The sequence below is a fragment of the Aquarana catesbeiana genome, linkage group LG13 (assembly GCF_042186555.1).
Source record: "Aquarana catesbeiana isolate 2022-GZ linkage group LG13, ASM4218655v1, whole genome shotgun sequence".
Taxonomy (NCBI): Eukaryota; Metazoa; Chordata; class Amphibia; order Anura; family Ranidae; genus Aquarana; species Aquarana catesbeiana.
This window is the reverse complement of record NC_133336.1, coordinates 166,311,742-166,331,702: the sequence shown is the minus strand read 5'-3', so window position 1 is coordinate 166,331,702 and position 19,961 is coordinate 166,311,742. Positions and strand designations below refer to the sequence as shown.

Here is a 19,961-nt window from a genome sequence, read left to right as displayed (position 1 = left end):
CAGAGCCCAGTAGGACTACAGCTGTGTTTATTTGCAAGTCCAACTGCTGGCTGCCAATTGTACTTATATGGGACAACATGGAGCACTTAGGTGTCCATAGGACCCTGAAAGTTTGGTAATGTTGTTGGGAAATAACATCAGATACCAATAAGATGTTAATAGATAAGGAATGAGGGGCATGATAATAAAGGGCGGAGGATCCTGAGTAGATCTACACAAAGGCAGAAAGCAGCCTTTCCTGTTTTAAAGTAAAAGCAATATAGGTCACAGTACAATGCTTGTGCCACACCTAACATTCTCCTTGCTTTCTTGCATTGTGAGTTGCCTGAATGTCTTATGATAAATCAGTCTGAAAGGTAAGGCTAAAAGTTACTTTATATATTTGATAGACGTATTCATGAAAAGGGAACGTTTAAAGGTGGGATAAGAGTAAGGTATACGGTTTAGGACTGCTGATCTTCAATCTGTTTTCTTGCTTGTATAAAGTAGGTTTCCTGTCCTCTACGATGTCAGTGTCATCATAATATTTAATGCTTGGTAGTTTATGTGCTGAAAACATTTAAAAAGCCAAGTGTGTAGCCACAGATAAGAACAAAGTTGACTTCTCTCAGTCTTAAAGCCAGACTGAACTTTTTGTGTAAATCAGTACATTTGACATTGATCAAAACAAACCATGTGCAGTATCTCGCAGCCCCTTTTCCTTACAAAGCAGCCACAGCCTAAGTAAAAAAGTGTGTCCCCTGCGTGTGTCAGCAAAGGACCCTCCTACTCAATATGTAAGCAGTGGTTTTTCAACAGGGGTCTGACACTGCTCCTGCTGGATCACAGATAAAGTCCTAGAGCTTTGCTGATTGCAGAGCTATAGGTCTGACATGTCCACCATATCTAAGGGCTGGCGAGTCACATCATTTAACATTTTTAGTTTATGATTCAAATAGTTTGAACATTTTAAAGAGACAGTACACAATCCTTTTTTTTTTTTTTTTTTTTTTTTTTGTATTTTATTGTTTTGTTTTTTTTAAACATTTAACATATAACAATAAAGTAAGGAAAAATAACAAAGAAACAAAAAGCAGGAGGAAAAAATATTTATTTATTTTAATCACATCATACATGATTATGTTCATGCAGAAAACATACAAATGAATAAATCCACAAAATAAGTAGGAAATTTCAAATTGAAACATTTCTATGGTCTTTATAGAATGTTTTTCAGAAATGTTTTTGGTGCATTGTGCTGTTGTTTTAGGGATTTTACACTGTTATTAAAAAGGGTAAAAATAACAATGGTATCACTGTTTCTGTTTCAATTTCAGAAATGCTTAAGTTGCTAAAAAATGGGAAAGTGGTACATAATATGAGCTAGGGTAGCTGCACGCCCCGTTGCAAATACAAAAAATGGAAGAGATTTCCCTGTGGGGTTTTGAATTGCAGCAATGGAGTCATATGTTGGAAAAAATAATTTTATTACAACAATTAATAAAGTTACATTGGCATAACCATTGTTAAAAATATGTGCTCTGTAATGGAGGTTTGGCATACATTCAGAGGATACATAGAGAAAACTGCTGAACAGTGTACATTAAAACATTACATGATCTGACACAAAAACCATGCTGAGAGAGCCCCGATGCGTTTCCACCATATGTAGTATCGGTCTTGTTCAGGGGAAAAGCATTATAGATTTCTAAAATATATAGTGTATAAATAAGTAGATAATTAAACAAGTTATGTACAATAACACATACGTTTAAAATGGTATACATAAGTATATGATAGATAATTACCACTAACAGCAGTAGGACAGACCACTAGGACAGACCACTCATATGTATGCCTTAGAGTGTCATTTAAGGATCCAGACCACTTGGCAGGAGCCTGAGGTGAAATCCCCCATGCCAACAGTGGGGTGAATGCTCGCACCGCCAAGAAAGGCAACTACGAGAGGCCTCACTTGAGGGGAGAAGAAAGGGGTGTGGAAAGTAGGCAGGCCGGACACCGAACCCCAGAATAAGACTCCAAAATGCACTGTAGGGATTTAATAATACATGTAGTCACTTGGTTGTTCTATAAAGAAGAGTGTCATAACAGACACAGAGTGTGAAGTTCCCATACTCAAAAGGGTGTTGATGATATAGTGTGAATGAAAGATGCTTGTGAAACTTGTGTTAAAAACCACCAGATAGAATACAGTGGTTGGCTGGAAGCTGTGCAGGTTGAGGGGTGAAGAGGAAACAAGAAATAGTGTGGTAAAAGTGAAACCTAAGTGAAGTCCAGAATGGGTGTGAAACATTGGGGGGCATCATGGGAAAAGAGTGAACAATGGGCCAGAACAGTGAGTGTGCATGTTGGATAGGGATAGGTGAAAAGAAAACCACATAGAGTTCCAGGGTAAAAAGCAAAAAAAGGGAAAAAGGGGATAAACAAACTGCAAAACAAGTATGTGTGCAGATTCTAGCCATAGGCTAGTCCAGTGAAGGATATGAACAAAACAGTGCAGCATGAAAAAGGGACACACAAGGGAAAACAGGGAAGGGGAAAGGGGAAAGAAGAAAAAAAAGAAGAGAAAAGCAAAAGGGGTGAAAAGTGAAAAGGGCGGTGAAGGAAAAGAATAGACAAAAGAAAAGAAACAGAAGAAGAAGAAGAAGATAAAGGAAAACATATGAAGGGTGACAGGTGAAGGGTAAAGACATGTATAGGGAGGAGAATGGATGTGAAGCAAAGGGCAAGAAAAAAGGAGAAAAGACCAATGAGCAAGAATGTAATAAGGAAAGACTGGAAAGAATAAAACGTGGATGCGAAGTGCTAAACGACCGAATGTGAATACTAGTAAGAGTGAAACTGCTGTGCTGGGATGTGCATGTAGAGTGAAGATAGCCAGCAAGTACTAAACACTGTATACCTTGTTATAAAGGGGGCCAAGCTTCAATGGAGTCTGTATGGCGGTATACAGGATGAACCTGTAGACCCAATAATAAATCATTACACTAGAAGTAATATATTAGGCATAAAGGTCCAGCAAATACTAGTCAATACACAGCAAATTACTTACTGTTGCATCTGAACAAGATCTATCCAGTCTGATGCCTGTTCAATCTGGTGGTAATCAGAGACCTAGCTTAAACTAATGTGTCCTATTTAACTTAATGTCTTCTAATGAGGTGGGTAACCCGATTGGTCCAGTGTCCAGGTCAGCTCCCGCCCCCACCCTCACCCCATCCCGCAATACTCCGGCCAGGTGAGGAAGAATGCCACTCAATGGCGGAGTATTGTGTGATGGGGTGAGGGTGGGGGGCGGGGGCTGACCTGGACACTGGACCAATCAGGTTACACCCCTCATTAGAAGACATTAAATTAAATAGGACACATTAGTTTAAGCTAGGTCTCTGATTACCACCAGATTGAACAGGCATCAGACTGGATAGATCTTGTTCAGACGCAACATTAAGTAATTTGCTATTGACTAGTATTTGCTGGACCTTTATGCCTAATATATTACTTCTAGTCTAATGATTTATTATTGGGTCTACAGGTTCGTCCTGTATACCTCCATACAGATCACAAATTATAAGAGTGGCCATTGAAGTTTGGCCCCCTCTATAACAAGGTATACAGTGTTTAGTACTTGCTGGCTATCCTCACTCTTCATGCACATCCCAGCACAGCAGTTTCACTTTTACTAGTATTCACATTCAGTCGTTTAGCACTTCGCATCCACGTTTTATTCTTTCCAGTCTTTCCTTATTACATTCTTGCTCATTGGTCTTTTCTCCTTTTTTCTTGCCCTTTGCTTCACATCCATTCTCCCCCCTATACTTGTCTTTACCCTTCACCTGTCACCCTTCATATTTTTTCCTTTATCATCTTCTTCTTCTGTTTCTTTTCTTTTGTCTATTCTTTTCCTTCACCTCCTTTTTCATTTTTTCACTCCTTTTGCTTCTCTCTTCTTTTTTTTTTTCTTTGTTCCCCTTTCCCCTTCCCCTTTTTTCCCTTGTGTGTCCCTTTTCCATGCCGCACTGTTGTTTTGTTCATATCCTTCGCTGGACTAGCCTCTGTGTCTGTTATGACACCCTTCTTTATAGAACAACCAAAAAGTGACTACATGTATTATTAAATCCCTACAGTGCATTTTGGAGTCTTATTCTGGGGTCCGGTGTCTGGCCTGCCTCCTTTCCACACCCCTTTCTCCTCCCCTCTCCCGACATTTCCTCTTGGTTTCGGTGGCAAGTGTGGCCTTTTGTAGTTCCGTTGCTTGGGAGTGCGAGCTGTTACCCCACTGCTGCCATGGGGGATTTCACCTCAGGCTCCTGCCAAGCGGTCTGGAAATAGTTTTTGTCTCTTAATTTATTCTGAGCATGCATGGCACTTTGTGCGTCGGATTTGTGTACACGCAATCGGAATTTTAACGATCGGATTTTGTTGTCGGAAAATTTTATATCCTGCTCTCAAACTTTGTGTGTCAGAAATTCCAACGGAAAAAGTCCGATGGAGCCCACACACGATCGGAATTTCCAACAACACAATCCGATCGCACTTTTTCCATCGGAAAATCCGACCGTATGTACAGGGCTTATGGCATACATCTGAATGGTCTGTCCTAGTGGTCTGAGTGGTCTGTCAGTGGTAATAATCATATACTTATATATACCATTTTGAACTTATGTGTTATTGTACATACATTGTTTAATTATTTACTTATTTATACAATATATCTTTGAGAAATCTATAATGCTTTACCCCTGAAGAAGACCGATACTACATATGGTGGAAACGCATTGGGGTTCTCTCAGCATGGTTTTTGTGTCAGGTCATGCAATGTTTTAATGTACACTTTTCTCTATGTATCCTCTGAATGTATGCCAAACCTCCATTACAGAGCTCATATTTTTAACAATGGTTATGCCAATGTAACTTTATTAATTGTTGTAATAAAATTATTTTTTTTAATTATTAACATATGACTCAATTGCTGCAATTCAAAACCCCTGCATTTTATGTTTAAGTTGCTTTTTAGACTACACCTAAAACAAGTGAACATAATGTGATAAAAAATACCCCTAAAAGTATATGACATTTGTTTTCTTTGTCTTTTGGATTTTATTTTTAAATGTGTTGATGTTATTTGAGGTGTTTTACACAATAGGTAAAAATAAGCACGGATGTTTACACTTTTCACACTGACTGAAAAACCTCAAAGCCTATGTCGGCAACAGCATAGGGTTTTTCACACAACGCTAGCTCTAAAGACACCTGAAGTTGGTGCCCCTCCCCCAGCTTGACCCGCCCACCATGTTTCCTGGGCTCTGCTGTCTCAATTGCAGGTCAATGACTGCCATGGCAGGTGTCACCGGATAGAGGGGGGGGGACCAGCTAATGTGCGTTCACTGATCTCCTAACAAGCTTGTGTTCAACATTAAAGTCTTTTATTGATTATGTTCCATGCAACACGCCTATTCAGTTCAGTTGAGGATAGTGACTTCCATGATCATGTCACCTGCTTTGCAACTGTAAATACACATAATATCAGTTTAAATTAAATAGAAGTAATAGCTTAATGCAGTATTAAGCCAAAAATTGCAGCTTATCAATTCTTAGATGTGATGGCTTCATTCTTTTTTAGACTTTATTCTCTGCTATTTTCATCTGGTGATCAGGCCAGCAAGTCAAGTCCCTAAGGGTTAACAATATAAAAGGAGTGGTACACAACAGAGAGATGGTGTAGAAAATCAGTAGTAACATGTACAGTTTAGTACTAACATGTACAGTTTAATAAACCAAATGCCAATTTATTAAAAGACCATTATGCGATACTGTATTTGTCTGTGCAGAATGACCAGCAGTTGTCAAATTTAATGCAGCTCAGCGAGTTGATCGCTAACAGTCGCTCATAGGTATGGTTAAGTTGTACAGTACTGATAACCTCAGATATGTTTGCAGAATTCCACTTCTTAAGAATAGTATTACTTGCTGCTAGTAGTATAGGAGTTACTACTTGTCTCATGGGGGCTGGATATATGTCTATTCCTAGACTTAAAAGCTGTTGTTTTTCAACAGAAAAGCTCTCTTGCAATGAGAGGGCCTGGGACAAACCATTTAACATGGCTCCCAACTGTCCCTGATTTTGAGGGACTGTCCCTGATTTGGAACAAAGTCCCTCTGTCCCTCTTTTCTCATTTGTCCCTCATTTTGGTCTGATCTATATAGTTGTATATAAAAGACACTATTTATCTTTCAAAAATTATTTCCCAGTACTAAACCATTCATACAATTTCTAAATTGCTGCATTTGTAAATTTCAGAGGTCAGTATAAAATGATTGTAGTGGTAAAAAAAAGCATTTGTGGGTTTAACTAATCTTTTTTTGGTTTAATTGTTCTTTAAGAGGGTGTGGCAGGGTGTGTGTCTGATGCTACATACTTTTGCCAATAGGTGTCCCTCATTCCCATCCAGTGGCGGCTGGTAGTTTTTTTTTTGAGGGGGGGCGGCAAACAACCCCCCTGGGCCGCCAGTGGATCGGCACCAGCACAACTGCCCCTACCCCCCTGCAGCACGGCACTAACACTCCCAGCAAACCCTCCACCCGCTGTTTGCCAGTCAGTCCTTACCCTGGATGCGGGCAGTGAGAGCAGCGGTCGCATTATGTAATGCGGAGCTGATGCGGCCATCTTCCAGCGCGGTCTCCCCTGTCCTTAAAGCGGAATTCTGCTGAAAAAAAAAATACTGCAGCTGCTGACTTTTAATATTAGGACACTTACCTGTCCAGGGCGCCCGTGATGTCCTCACCTGAAGCCAATCTGTTCCTCGGCTCCCGGGTGCAGGCACTGGCTTCTTCAGTAAGGGAATCAGTAAGTGAAGTCTTGCGGCTTTGCAGCCTGGGTCCCTACTGCACCTGCGCGAGTGGCGCTGAGTGTCCTGACTGGTCCCTGCTGTCTTCTGGGACCTGTGTGTCTCCCAGAAGACAGCAGGGGGGGTGGAGGAGAGGCCGGACATGGCGTAGATGGCCGCGGATTCTGCGGCAATCTATCTCCGGAAGTGGAAGAAAGTACCTGTATTAGACAGGTATCTGCTCCCCCCTGAAAAATGCCAAATGTGACATCGGAGGGGGGGAGGAAACGGAAAAGCAGAAGTTCCATTTTTGGCTGGAACTCCGCTTTAAGCGTGGTGGGCTTGGGGAAAGCTGCTCCAATAGGATGACGTCATTTCACGTTTTGGGAAACGGGTTTCATACCCACTTCCTTATTGGCCGGGAGGCAACACACCTGGGTGGGATTGGAGCGCATTCTCTGCAATCCAAGCCCACCCTATTTTGAAGCCTATTAGAGCCTCTGCTTCAAAAGAAAAAAAACCTGGCTGCTGTAATTCATGCACCCGGTGCTCTGAAAGGGGCCGGACGCATGAATAGGGGGTGGCCGCGGCAGCTGTGGATAGATTCATGCTATGCATGAATCTATCTATTGCATATAGGGGTGTGTCGTGGAGGGGGGCGGAGCCCAGGCTCACCTAATGGACGGGCCGCCACTCTTCCCATCTCAAAAAGTTGGGAGGTATGCATTTACCACTGACCGGGGTGCTTACAATGATCAGCTTTTATTTATTTATGTAAAACCTTATCCCAATTGTTACGGTTTATAAAGCATTAGTTGGAATTTGGCTTCAATTTGTTATTGTATTTAAATCTGCTATCACATCTAACACTCCCTTCTGCCCATACTGACAATGGTGCTGTCCAAAGGTGCCCCCTGTGCTCTTTCATCCAGAGTGGACTCTAATACAGGCCAGATCACCAGGTGAAAACAGAGGAAAAAAAAATTAAAAAAAGAAAACTAATGCAGCCACCACATCTAATGATTGGTAAGCTGCAATATATACAATTTTTGGCTTCAATCACTAGTTACTAGGGATGAGCCGAACACCCCCCCGGTTCGGTTCGCACCAGAACCTGCGAACGGACCGAAAATTCGCACGAACGTTAGAACCCCATTGACGTCTATGGGACTCGAACGTTCAAAATCAAAAGTGCTCATTCTAAAGGCTAATTTGCATGGTATTGTCCTAAAACGGGTTTGGGGACCCGGGTCCTACCCCAGGGGACTTGTATCGATGCAAAAAAAACTTTTAAAAACGGCCGTTTTTTCGGGAGCAGTGATTTTAATGATGCTTAAAGTAAAAAAAAAAAGTGAAATATTCCTTTAAATATCGTACCTGGGGTGTGTCTATAGTATGCCTGTAAAGTGGCACGTGTTTCCCGTGTTTAGAACAGTCCCTGCACAAAATGTCATTTTTAAAGGAAAAAATCTCATTTAAAACTGCTTGCGGGTTTAATGTAATGTCGGGTCCTGGCAATATGGATAAAAATCAGTGAGACAAACGGCATGGGTACCCCCAGACCATTACCAGGCCCTTTGGGTCTTGTATGGATATTAAGGGGAACCCCGCACCCAAATTAAAATAAGGAAAGGTGTGGGGCCACCAGGCCCTATATACTCTGAACAGCAGTATACAGGCGGTGCAAACAAGACAGGGACTGTAGGTTTGTTGTTAATTAGAATCTGTTTGTAATTCTTAACGGGTACATTTTTAACGTGTTTAGCTCCAGCCAAAAAATCTTTTTTAGGCTTTTTGGAAAACATAGGGAAGGTTATCACCCCTGTGACATTTGTTTTGCTGTCTTTCCTCCTCTTCAGAAGATTTCACCTCACTTTTTGTCCCAATGACAAATGTTTTTTGAAAATTTGGGTTTTTTTGTGCAACAAGGATTGGAAAGCATCAGTGGAAAGGAGAAATGTTTTTCCCATATTAACTCTTACAGGAGAGAATTTCCCTTCCTAGGGGTAGATTTCATCTCACTTCCTGTTGTCTCCTTCCGTTTGCAAGTAGGAGTCGTTTGTAAGTTTGATGTTTGAAAGTAGGGGCCTGCCCTATATACTCAGCAGAAATTTGGGCCTTAGGTGTTGTTGTGGCCACGACACTGTAAGCCCTCACAGGGCCCTGCTGTGAAATATTAGATCAAGAATTGTAATTACATGCCCCTGTTGAACAAGGGCAGAAAAATTGGGCCTTTGATGGTGGTGGTGCCACAACACTGTAAGTCCTCACTCGCTCTTGGTGGGTGCAGAAATGGGCCCTGCTGTGAAATATTAGATCAAAAATTGTAATAACACGCCCCTGTTAAACAGGGGCTGAAAAATTGGGCCTTAGGCACTGGCGCTGGTGCCACAACACTGCAACCTCTCACAGATACTCTAGTTGTAACGCAGAAACAAGCCCTGCTGCAAAGTATTGCATCAAAAATTGTAATTACACGCCCCTGTTAAACAGGGGCTGAAAAATTGGGCCTTAGGCACTGGTGGTGGCGCCCAGAACCAAAAATGTTCTTACAAGCTATCAGCGTGATGATTGAGGAGGAAGAGGATAATTACTCAGGGATAGTCACTCAGCATCAGCATAAGCAGTCTTTGAAGGGATCTGAGATTTCAAAAAAAATTATTCGGTTACATCAGCATCAGGTGCTTGATAGCTGGTGGTGATCCAAGACTGATTCATTTTTATGAAGGTCAGTCAATCGACCGAGTCGGTGGACAGACGCACCCTGTGATCGGTTACAAAGCCTCCAGCAGCACTGAATGTGCGTTCCGAAAGAACGCTGAATGCAGGACAGGCCAGTAGCTCAATTGCATACTGTGCAAGCTCTGGCCAGTGATCCATCCTCAAGACCCAGTAACCCAGAGGATTTTCGGTGGGAAAGGTGTCCAAGTCAGATCTTGCCCCTAGTTATTCCTGCACCATGTAAAACAGACGCTGGCGATGGTTGCTGGAACCAATCATACCTTGGGGCTGCGGACCAAAAAATTGTCTGAACGCATCGGTCAGACGGCCACCTTCTCCACCGCTCCTTCCTGACTGACCGAAGCCTCAGCAACACGTTGTCCAGAAACAGGAGTTTGTAACCTCCCAGTCTCTGGGAACGCGTTGCACAGACCTTTCTGCAAGGCCTCCTGAAGATGTTTCATCCTCTTCTCCCTCTGTGATGGCAAGATAAGGTCTGCAACCTTACCCTTGTAACGTGGATCAAGGAGGGTTGCCAGCCAGTATTGGTCCTTCTCCTTGATACCACGAATACGAGGATCCTTACGCAGGCTTTGCAGGATCAGGGAGGCCATGCAGCGTAGGTTTGCTGAGGCATTCGGTCCGGAGTCCTCTGGGTCACTAAGGATGACATGGTCCGCAGCCACCTCCTCCCAGCCACGTACAAGTCCATGTGTTTCTTGGGACTGATCCCTTAAAGACTGCTGCTGATGCTGAGTGCCAGGCTCCACCTCCATACTGACACAATCCTCCTCCTCCTCCTCCTCCTCTTCCTGTGTGATCGGCGGGCACGCAGGAACACTGTCTGGATAAAAGGGGCCTTGAGAGCTAAGGAAGTCCTCCTCTTCCTGCCTCTGTTCTGCCTCAAGTGCCCTGTCCATTATTCCACGCAGCGTGTGCTCCAACAGGTGGACAAGGGGGACAGTGTCACTGATGCATGCATTGTCACTGCTCACCATCCTCGTGGCCTCCTCAAATGGTGACAGGACAGTGCATGCATCCCTGATCATGGCCCACTGGCGTGGGGAAAAAAAACAAGCTCCCCTGACCCTGTCCTGGTGCCATAGTCGCACAGGTACTCATTGATGGCCCTCTGCTGCGTGTGCAGCCACTGCAGCATGGCCAACGTTGAGTTCCACCTGGTGGGCATGTCACAGATTAGGCGGTTCTTGGGCAGGTTAAACTCCTTTTGGAGGTCCGTCAGCCTAACACTGGCATTATATGACCGGCGGAAATGCACACAGACTTTCCTGGCCTGCCTCAGGACATCCTGTAAGCCCGGGTACCTGCCCAAGAACCGCTGCACCACCAAGTTAAGGACGTGAGCCAAACAGGGCACATGGATCATTTGTCCCTGTCGGAGGGCAGAGAGGAGGTTGGTGCCATTGTCACAAACCACCATTCCTGCCTTAAGTTGGCGTGGCGTCAACCACCTCTGAACCTGCCCCTGCAGAGCTGACAGAACCTCTGCCCCAGTGTGGCTCCTGTCCCCCAAGCACACCAGCTCAAGCACCGCATGGCATCTTTTGGCCTGCATACTTGCGTAGCCCCTTGAACGGCTGCGGAGCACCGCTGGTTCCGAGGACAAAGCACAGGAAGAGGCCATGGAGGAAGAAGAAGAGGACGGGGTGGAGGAGAGAGGTGTGTCACAATCATTAGCATTTTGGAGGCGTGGTGGAGGAACAACCTCCAACACTACTGCATCTTGTCCTGCATCCTTCCCAGCTGCCAGCAGAGTCACCCAATGCGCCATGAAACTTAGGTAACGTCCCTGTCCATGGCTGCTGGACAATGAGTCAGCGGTAATATGCACCTTACCGCTGACCGCCCTGTCCAGCGAGGCATGGACATTGCCTTCCACATGCCGGTAGAGAGCCGGAATCGCCTTCCGTGAGAAAAAGTGGCGTTTGGGTACCTGCCACTGAGGAACCGCACATTCCACAAACTCACGGAAGGGGGCAGAGTCTACCAACTGAAAAGGCAGCAGTTGAAGTGCTAGCAATTTTGCCAAGCTAGCATTCAACCGCTGGGCATGTGGATGGCTGGGAGCAAACTTCTTTCGGCGATGCAGCAGCTGGGGCAGGGAAATTTGCCTGGTACAATCTGATGTCGGTGTACCAAAAGCAGATTGCCCACAAGTACTTGGCTGTGACACACCTAATTCTACACCTTCATTCCTCTCAGTGCAGGTCTCAGAGAGGACTGAAGGTATAGTGGGGTTGGAGATCTCAGCTGATGAGGAGCAAGGAGAGGTCCTCTTTGTTCTTTGGTGTGGGTCTTTTAGATACGCTTGCCAACGAACTGCATGGCAGGTCAACATATGTCTGGTCAAGCATGTGGTACCCAAGCGGGAGATGTTTTGGCCACGCGAGATACGCTTGAGACATATGTTGCAAATAGCAGCGGTGCAATCTGATGCATTCGTCTTAAAAAAGGCCCACACCAAAGAACTTTTTGAATAACGCGCAGAGACTGCAGCGCCCTGCACATGTGGAGCTTTGGGGTGTGATGCAGTCAAGGTGCTGCCCTTAGGCTGGCCCCTGGAGGGCATCCTGCCTCGTTGGTGATGTGCCACCTCCTCCTCCTCCTCTCTCCTATCAGGCACCCACGTTGAGTCAGTGACCTCATCATCCCCTCCCTCCTCATCACTGGAGCAAACCTGGCAGTATGCTTCAGCAGGGGGAGCATGACTGCCAGATTGCTGTCCTTCTTGGGCACCCCCTCTGTCCGTGCTCATGTTACTGCCTTCATCGAGCTCAGTATCATCATCAGAGCCTTCCAAACGCTGGGCATCCTCCTGGAGCATGTACCCAACACTGTGGTCAAACAGTTCCAGGGACTCTTCAGGAGGACATGGTGGGGCTAGGGAAGGAGTCACTGATGACATTGAACCAAGGGAAGAGGCCGCTGCTTTGCCAGACAAAGTACCCTGGGCATGGGTGAGAGAGGATGAGGAGGATGAGGACGGCTTGGTCATCCACTTGACCAAGTCTACCGCATGTTGCGGCTCAACATGGCCAGCTGCCGAAAAAAAGGCCAAGCTTGTCCCACGGCCACATGCTGATGAGGATGCACGGTTTCCATGACCAGCACTAGACACAGAGCCTGCTTGCCCTCTCTTATTGGCTTGTGACTGTCTGCCTCTCCTTCTTGGCCTTCCAGACATACTAATGGCCTGTAGCTGCACTAAGCTGGGATATATATATATATATATATATATATATATATATATATATATATATATATATATGTACTGATACTGCAGCTAGCAAAATCAACTGCCTGCCTGTAGTATGAGAACACCACCAACCTTCTACAGGTAGCTTTAGCTGAACACTGTGCAGAGCTCGCAAAAAAATAACTTGTAGCTTTTTTAGCTGCCTGCGGTAGTGATAGGATCAGGAAAACACCACCAATCTTCTACAGGTAGCTTTATCTGAACACTGTGCAGAGCTCGCAAAAAAATAACTTGTAGGTTTAGCTGGACACTATGAGGAGGACGCACCACACTAACTTGTAGTTTTAGCTGAACACTGTTAGCAGGACGCACCGCACTAACTTGTAGGTTTAGCTGAACACTGTGAGGTGGACGCACCACACTAACTTGTAGTTTTAGCTGAACACTGTGAGGTGGACGCACCACACTAACTTGTAGTTTTAGCTGAACACTGTGAGCAGGATGCACAGCACTAACTTGTAGTTTTAGCTGTACACTGTGAGCAGGATGCACCGCACTAACTTGTAGGTTTAGCTGAACACTGTGAGCAGGACGCACTGCACTAACTGTAAATAGTCTAGTTGCCTGACTGTGGTACTAATAGGATCAAAAGAACACCAGCAATTTTCTTCAGGTAGCTGTAAATACTGTAACAAGACAAGCCTGCCTGTCAGTAAGAAGATAACAGGAACGGATCTAGCTGAACACTGTGAACAGGACACACTGCACTAAGTTGTAGCTTTAGATGAACACTGTGCAGAGGTCTCACTACGCTAACTTGTAGGTTTAGCTGAACACTGTGAGGAGGACGCACAGCACTAACTTGTAGTTTTAGCTGAATACTGTGAGCAGGACGCACCGCACTAACTTCTAGGTTTAGCTGAACACTGTGAGGTGGACGTACCCCACTAACTTATAATTTTAGCTGAACACTGTAAGCAGGACGCACTGCACTAACTGTAAATAGTCTAGCTGCCTGACTGTGGTACTAATAGGATCAAAAGAACACCAGCAATTTTCTTCAGGTAGCTGTAAATACTGTAACAAGACAAGCCTGCCTGTCAGTAAGAAGATAACAGGAATGGATCTAGCTAAACTGAATACAGTGTATATATATATATATGCAACACCTGGGATGCATATATATACACAATACACTGTAAGTGCAGCTAACTGACTGACTGTTCTGCCTAATCTATCTAACTCAGATCAAATGACACTGTCTGTCTCTCTCTCTCTCTCTATGAACGCCGGAACACACACTACACAGGGCCGGCGTGCAGGCGGCCTTATATAGTGTGGGGCGTGTGCTAAATCCCCTGAGCTATAATTGGCCAAAGCCTCCTTGGCTTTGGCCAATTACGGCTCTCTGTTCAGACGGCGCTGTGATTGGCCAAGCATGCGGGTCATAGTGCATGCTTGGCCAATCATCAGCCAGCAATGCACTGCGATGCCGCAGTGAATTATGGGCCGTGACGCGCCACACGAATTTGGCGCGAACGGCCCATATCGTTCGCAATTCGGCGAACAGGCGAACAGACGATGTTCGAGTCGAACATGGGTTCGACTCGAACACAAAGCTCATCCCTACTAGTTACTAAGGAAATCGTCTTTTCCACACAATAAGGCGGTGACACCAGACATACATGTATGAGCCTGGCTGATTACAGCTACAGAAGCATGCGGGGAGTCATTTAAAATATAGGTGGCAACGTATTGCACAAGATTCCATCGTTCACACTGACACAAGCTTAGTGAGTACAGTATGGTGGGCAGCACAGTGGTTAAGTGGTTAGCACTTCTGTATAGAAGCACTGGAGTCATTGGTTCAAATCTCAACCATAGCATTACATGCCTGGAGTTTGTATGTTTTCCCTGTGGGGTTCCCCCGGGTACTCCGGATTCTTCCAAAGTCTAAAGACTTATAAAGACATGCTGGTAGGTTAATTGGCCCTATATGTGTATCTATGATTTTGCGTTAGGGACCTTAGATTGTAGGCTCCTTGAGGGCAGGGACAGATGTGAATGTACAATATTTGTGTAAAGTGCTGCGTAAATTGATGGCATTATATACAGTAAGTACCTGTAATATATATATATATATATATATATATATATATATATATATAGATTATAGTATGACATGGAATGAAGTAGTGAGACTGTTGGAGGAGGAAGGGAGATTTTGAGAGCTATTTATTTTGTGTTGTTAATGGTCAAGCTAAAGAGGAGGGCAAAATGCTGAAGGCTATCCATAAGATTGGATAATAAGGTAATGGGAATAGTAATGATAAGAAGAGCATCATCTACAAACAAACATATCTTGTGTGATGTACCTGCAAGGTCTAGGCCAGACATATTTACGTTACTACGTGTCAATGGTGAGATGGGCTCTGTTGTCAGAATAAAGAGGAGAGGGGATAGAGGGCAGCCTTGTCTAATACCTCAGAAGGCTAGAAAGGGAGCTGATTAAAACCCCAAATACTTGACAAGAGCAATAGGAGAAGTATATAAAGAAGATATACTTCTTGTTGATAAATCAATTATCAAATTTCCAAATTTGGTATAAATTAAGTAGGGCCATGGAAAGATATAAAAAATGTCTCTGATACTCATAAAGGATAGCATTGCAGATATTCCATGTTGGGTAGCCAGGTGAGTTAGCAGGGTAATCCTGCGGATGTTATCACTATGCTGGCAAGTAGGAATAAAACCCACCTGATCTTTCCCTATGCAGCTGCCTAGTATGAAGTTCACCTTGTGGAGAAAATCGTGACTGGCATTTCTGTGTCAACATTTATCAAGGATACAGTGTAGGCCTAAAATTGGATCAGTGTGAAGTGTCAGAATTGGGCTGAGATATCATACATAAAGATGCTATCAGGGGTTCTTGTATTAAGATTCCCTGCCCGTCAGATGCTATTAAAGGCCTTTACAAGCAAGGGGGTTAGAAGGTCTGGGAAATTCTTGTAATGTGAGGCTGTAAAGCTACCTGGCCCTGTTTTTTTATGTGGCTTTAGTGCTTATATGGCCATCAGTATTCCTAAGTTGGAAAGGTTTAAAAGAAGGATAAAGGTTTTGTAATCTAGTAGATAAATCCAAGTCATGTTTATTACTCTTCCAGCTGAATTTATGAGCTGTTCTGAGTAAATGTCTTTCTGCATGACCTGTTGGCAATAGACCAAAGTATAACTAAAGGCTATCTTTTTTCTTTAGTCTTGGATAGTGTGAAGAGGCAATAGAATGCTTGTCAGTTTTTTTTTTATTGCTGTCTGTGTCCCCCATAAACACCCCCCCCCCCCGTTAAGGAGAATCTCCCTCTCTATTTATTTATTATTATTGTTTTTATAATAATATTATATTATCTTAATAATAGCATGCAATGCCAAGCTCAGGTTTCCAAAGCGAGCAAAGTTCTTTCTTGTATAAAGAGAGGTATGGACTCCAGAGAGAGAGATAAAAGCGCCCCGCTAGTGGACGAAAAGTGCTGCTAAAACCAGCAGCGCTTTACCGCTAACGCGACTAGCGCTTTAGTGTGAAAGTGCCCTAAGTGAAAAAGGATATCCCCTCCTCCCCCCACACTGTGTGGATGAGCATTCACTTACCTGAAGTTGGGGCTGTATTATAAAATCACATTCCTTGCTGTTTATGCTAACATTTTTTGATAGGACTTCTGAGGTGCTACATAAATGTATTCCACATATATACTATATCTTATTAAAAAAGAATGATTTTATTAAGATATAGTGTGAATGTTGAATACATCTATGTAACAGAAGTCCCAGTAATTCATATCCTAATCAAGAAAGTTACTTTCCTTTCAGTAAATGGTCCCTGCAAGGTGCAGGACAGGGTTACAGCATAGCATTGTATAGAAGGAGAAGGTCAGGACTCACATGTGGAGAAGATGCAGGCTGCCATCTTCATTCGGCCCCAAGGAAGCTGTGCTGTGTATTTTGGCAGCAAGTAGTGCTGGGACTCCACTGTGATCATCTCTTCCTGCTCCGCCCACCTGCACTACAGCTGTGAAAGCCCCGACTTGTCAAGAGAATGAGAGACAGTCTTCCCTTTTCAAGCTTTTTGTGGCAACATGAAGAATTGGATGTGGTGGGCTCTGGTAACCCCTTACTGCTGTCAGTACTGCAGCCACCAGCTGTGTAGTAAGCAGTCAGGAATCCGATGCTGCCTCTAAAGTCCAGGCTACAGCATCTCAACTGAGAGCTGGCAGTGGAGTGATATGCAGCTGTCAGGGAAGCTGTATCTGGAACTATAGAGTCAGTATCGGAAAATTCGGCTGCCTGACTGCTTACTCCCAGGAAGGATATTGGCATCCAACTGAGAGATAGTCCCACTCCCAGCACTACAGGTTAGCAGGGGTGCCAAAATGGAGTTATCGCAAACACATTCTGACTAGGGATGAGCCGAACACCCCCCGGTTCGGTTCGCACCAGAACCCGCGAACGGACCGAAAATTTGCACGAACTTTAGAACCCCATTGAAGTCTATGGGACTCGAACGTTCAAAATCAAAAGTGCTTATTTTAAAGGCTAATTTGCATGGTATTGTCCTAAAAAGGTTTTGGGGAGAACACGTATCAATCCAAAAAAAAGTTTTAAAAACGGCCGTTTTTTCGGGAGCAGTGATTTTAATGATGCTTAAAGTGAAAAAAAAAAAGTGAAATATTCCTTTAAATATCGTACCTGGGGAGTGTCTATAGTATGCCTGTATAGTGGCATGTGTTTCCCGTGCTTGGAACAGTCCCTGCACAAAATGACATTTTTAAAGGAATAAAAGTCATTTAAAACTGCTTACATCTTTAATGTAATGTTCGGTCCCGGTAATATGGATGAAAATCAGTGAGACAAATGGCATGGGTACCCCCCCAGTCCATTACCAGGCCCTTTGGGTCTTGTATGGATATTAAGGGGAACCCCGCATCCAAATTTAAAAAAAGGAAAGGTGCCCCAGGCCCTCTGAACAGCAGTATACAGGCGGTGCTAACAAGACAGGGACTGTAGGTTTGTTGTTAAGTAGAATCTGTTTGTAATTTTGAACTGGTACATTTTTAAAGTGTAGCTCCAGCCAAAAAATCTATTTTTAAGCTTTTTGGAAAACATAGGGAAGGGTTATCACGCCTGTGACATTTGTTTTGCTGTCTGTGCACCTCTTCTGAAGATTTTACCTCACTTTCTGTCCCAATGACAAATGTTTTTTGAAAATTTGGGGTTTTTAGTGAAACAAGGATTGGTGATAAAGCATCAGTGGAAAGGAGACACGTTTTTCCCATATTAACTCTTACAGGAGATAATTTCCCTTCCTAGGGGTAGATTTCATCTCACTTCCTGTTGTCTCCTTCCGTTTGCAAGTAGGAGTTGTTTGTAAGTTGGATGTTTGAAAGTAGGGGCCTGCCCTATATACTCTGCAGAAATTGGGGCCTTAGGTGTTGGTATTGCCACAACACTGTAAGCCCTCACAGTTACTCTTGGTGGGCGCAGGAACGGGCTCTGCTGTGAAATATTAGATCAAGAACTGTAATTACATGCCCCTGTTGAACAGGGTCAGAAAAATTGGGCCTTTGGTGGTGCTGGTGCCACAACACTGCAAGTCCTCACAGTTACTCTTGGTGGGTGCAGAAACTGGCCCTGATGTGAAATATTAGATCAAGAATTGTAATTACATGCACCTGTTGAACAGGGGCATAAAAATTGGGCCTTTGGTGGTGGTGGTGTTTCCACAACACTGTAAGTCCTCACAGTTACTCTTGGTGGGAGCTGAAACAGGCCCTGCTGTGAAATATTAGATCAAGAATTGTAATTACATGCACCTGTTGAACAGGGGCATAAAAATTGGGCCTTTGGTGGTGGTGTTGCCACAACACTGTAAGTCCTCACAGTTACTCTTGGCGGGAGCTGGAACTGGCCCTGCTGTGAAATATTAGATCAAGAATTGTAATTACATGCCCGTTAAACAGGGGCTGAAAAATTGGGCCTTAGGCACTGGTGCTGGTGCCACAACCCTGCAAACCCTCACAAATACTCTAGTTGAGTGCATCAACGAATCCTCCTTGCAAAATATTGCATCAAAAATTGTAATTACAGTGCGCATAGTTTGAGTGTGTGACACCAAACAGCATTCGTGAGAGGGGGGAGGAGCTGCTGATTAAGATGGCCGCTCTGTAAAGATCGTGACCATGAGCTGGTCATGAACCTGAACCTGTCATGCCGCAGCTGAGCTGAGCGAGGAGTGAGGAGATTCTGAACAGCTGATTGTGAGGAGACTGAACCACACTCAATGTCAGGTACTCACCAAGGCCGAGTTGCTGGGAGAGGCTCCCCTTGCAGCTGGGCACACAATACCCTCTGGAAGTGGCACAGTGGGTATTGGGCACGAAGAAGCACGTTTCGCCAGCAGGTAGCGGAATAGCTGGGAGGTTCTTTAGGTAGACAAGAGATCCGTGCTGGGTGGCTGACACCTCACCGGAGCCGGCTGGACAGGAGTCTGGAGATGAAAACTGAAGCCAGATGCAGAGGGTCAAACACGAAGGCAAAAGTCCAGGAACAGGCCAGGGGTCAAACACAAGTGGTCAAGCAGGCAGAAGATCCAACACTAGGGTGAGGCAGAAGCAAAGTCCAAGAGCAGGCCGAGGGTCGAACACGGGTGGTCAGGCAGGTAGAGAAGTCCAGAAGGTAGCCAAGGGTCAAGCACGAGAGAGGTTCAAGCGAGGTCGAGGTCGATCCGGGTCACAACGGATAGGCACAGGCACACAGGTTCAGGAACAGGTTACAGGAGCTGAAAAGACAAACCAGCAACAAACACAGGACATAGCTGTCTTTATATAGGCCCGCCAGGGGAACGTCCCGTTGTGCGCGCACGTGTTCGTGCTGATGCGCTGCGTCGTGCACCCACGTGAGCCGATCCTTTCGGGACACGTGCTCGTACCCGCCGATTGTGTAACGGTACACGCTGATGTGCAACTCCACCACGCAGGCGCATGGGGAAGCACCGCTACTGACAGGCTCTGTTTCTGCCATTCCCCTGACACTCAACCTGCGTTATAGGATACATTGCCCAAACTACCTCCTAAACTTGGACTATATGCTTGTAGCCGTGGCTCTCAGTGGTGTGGCGAGGGCAAGGTAACAAGGTAGGAAGGTAGGAAG

At 44.6% G+C, this 19,961-nt stretch overlaps 1 pseudogene; it reads left to right on the top strand.

Moving 5' to 3' along the window:
* The first annotated feature begins 237 nt into the window (after positions 1-237).
* LOC141117404 (NACHT, LRR and PYD domains-containing protein 3-like) overlaps positions 238-19,961 on the top strand; it is a 220,604-nt pseudogene continuing 200,880 nt past the window's right edge.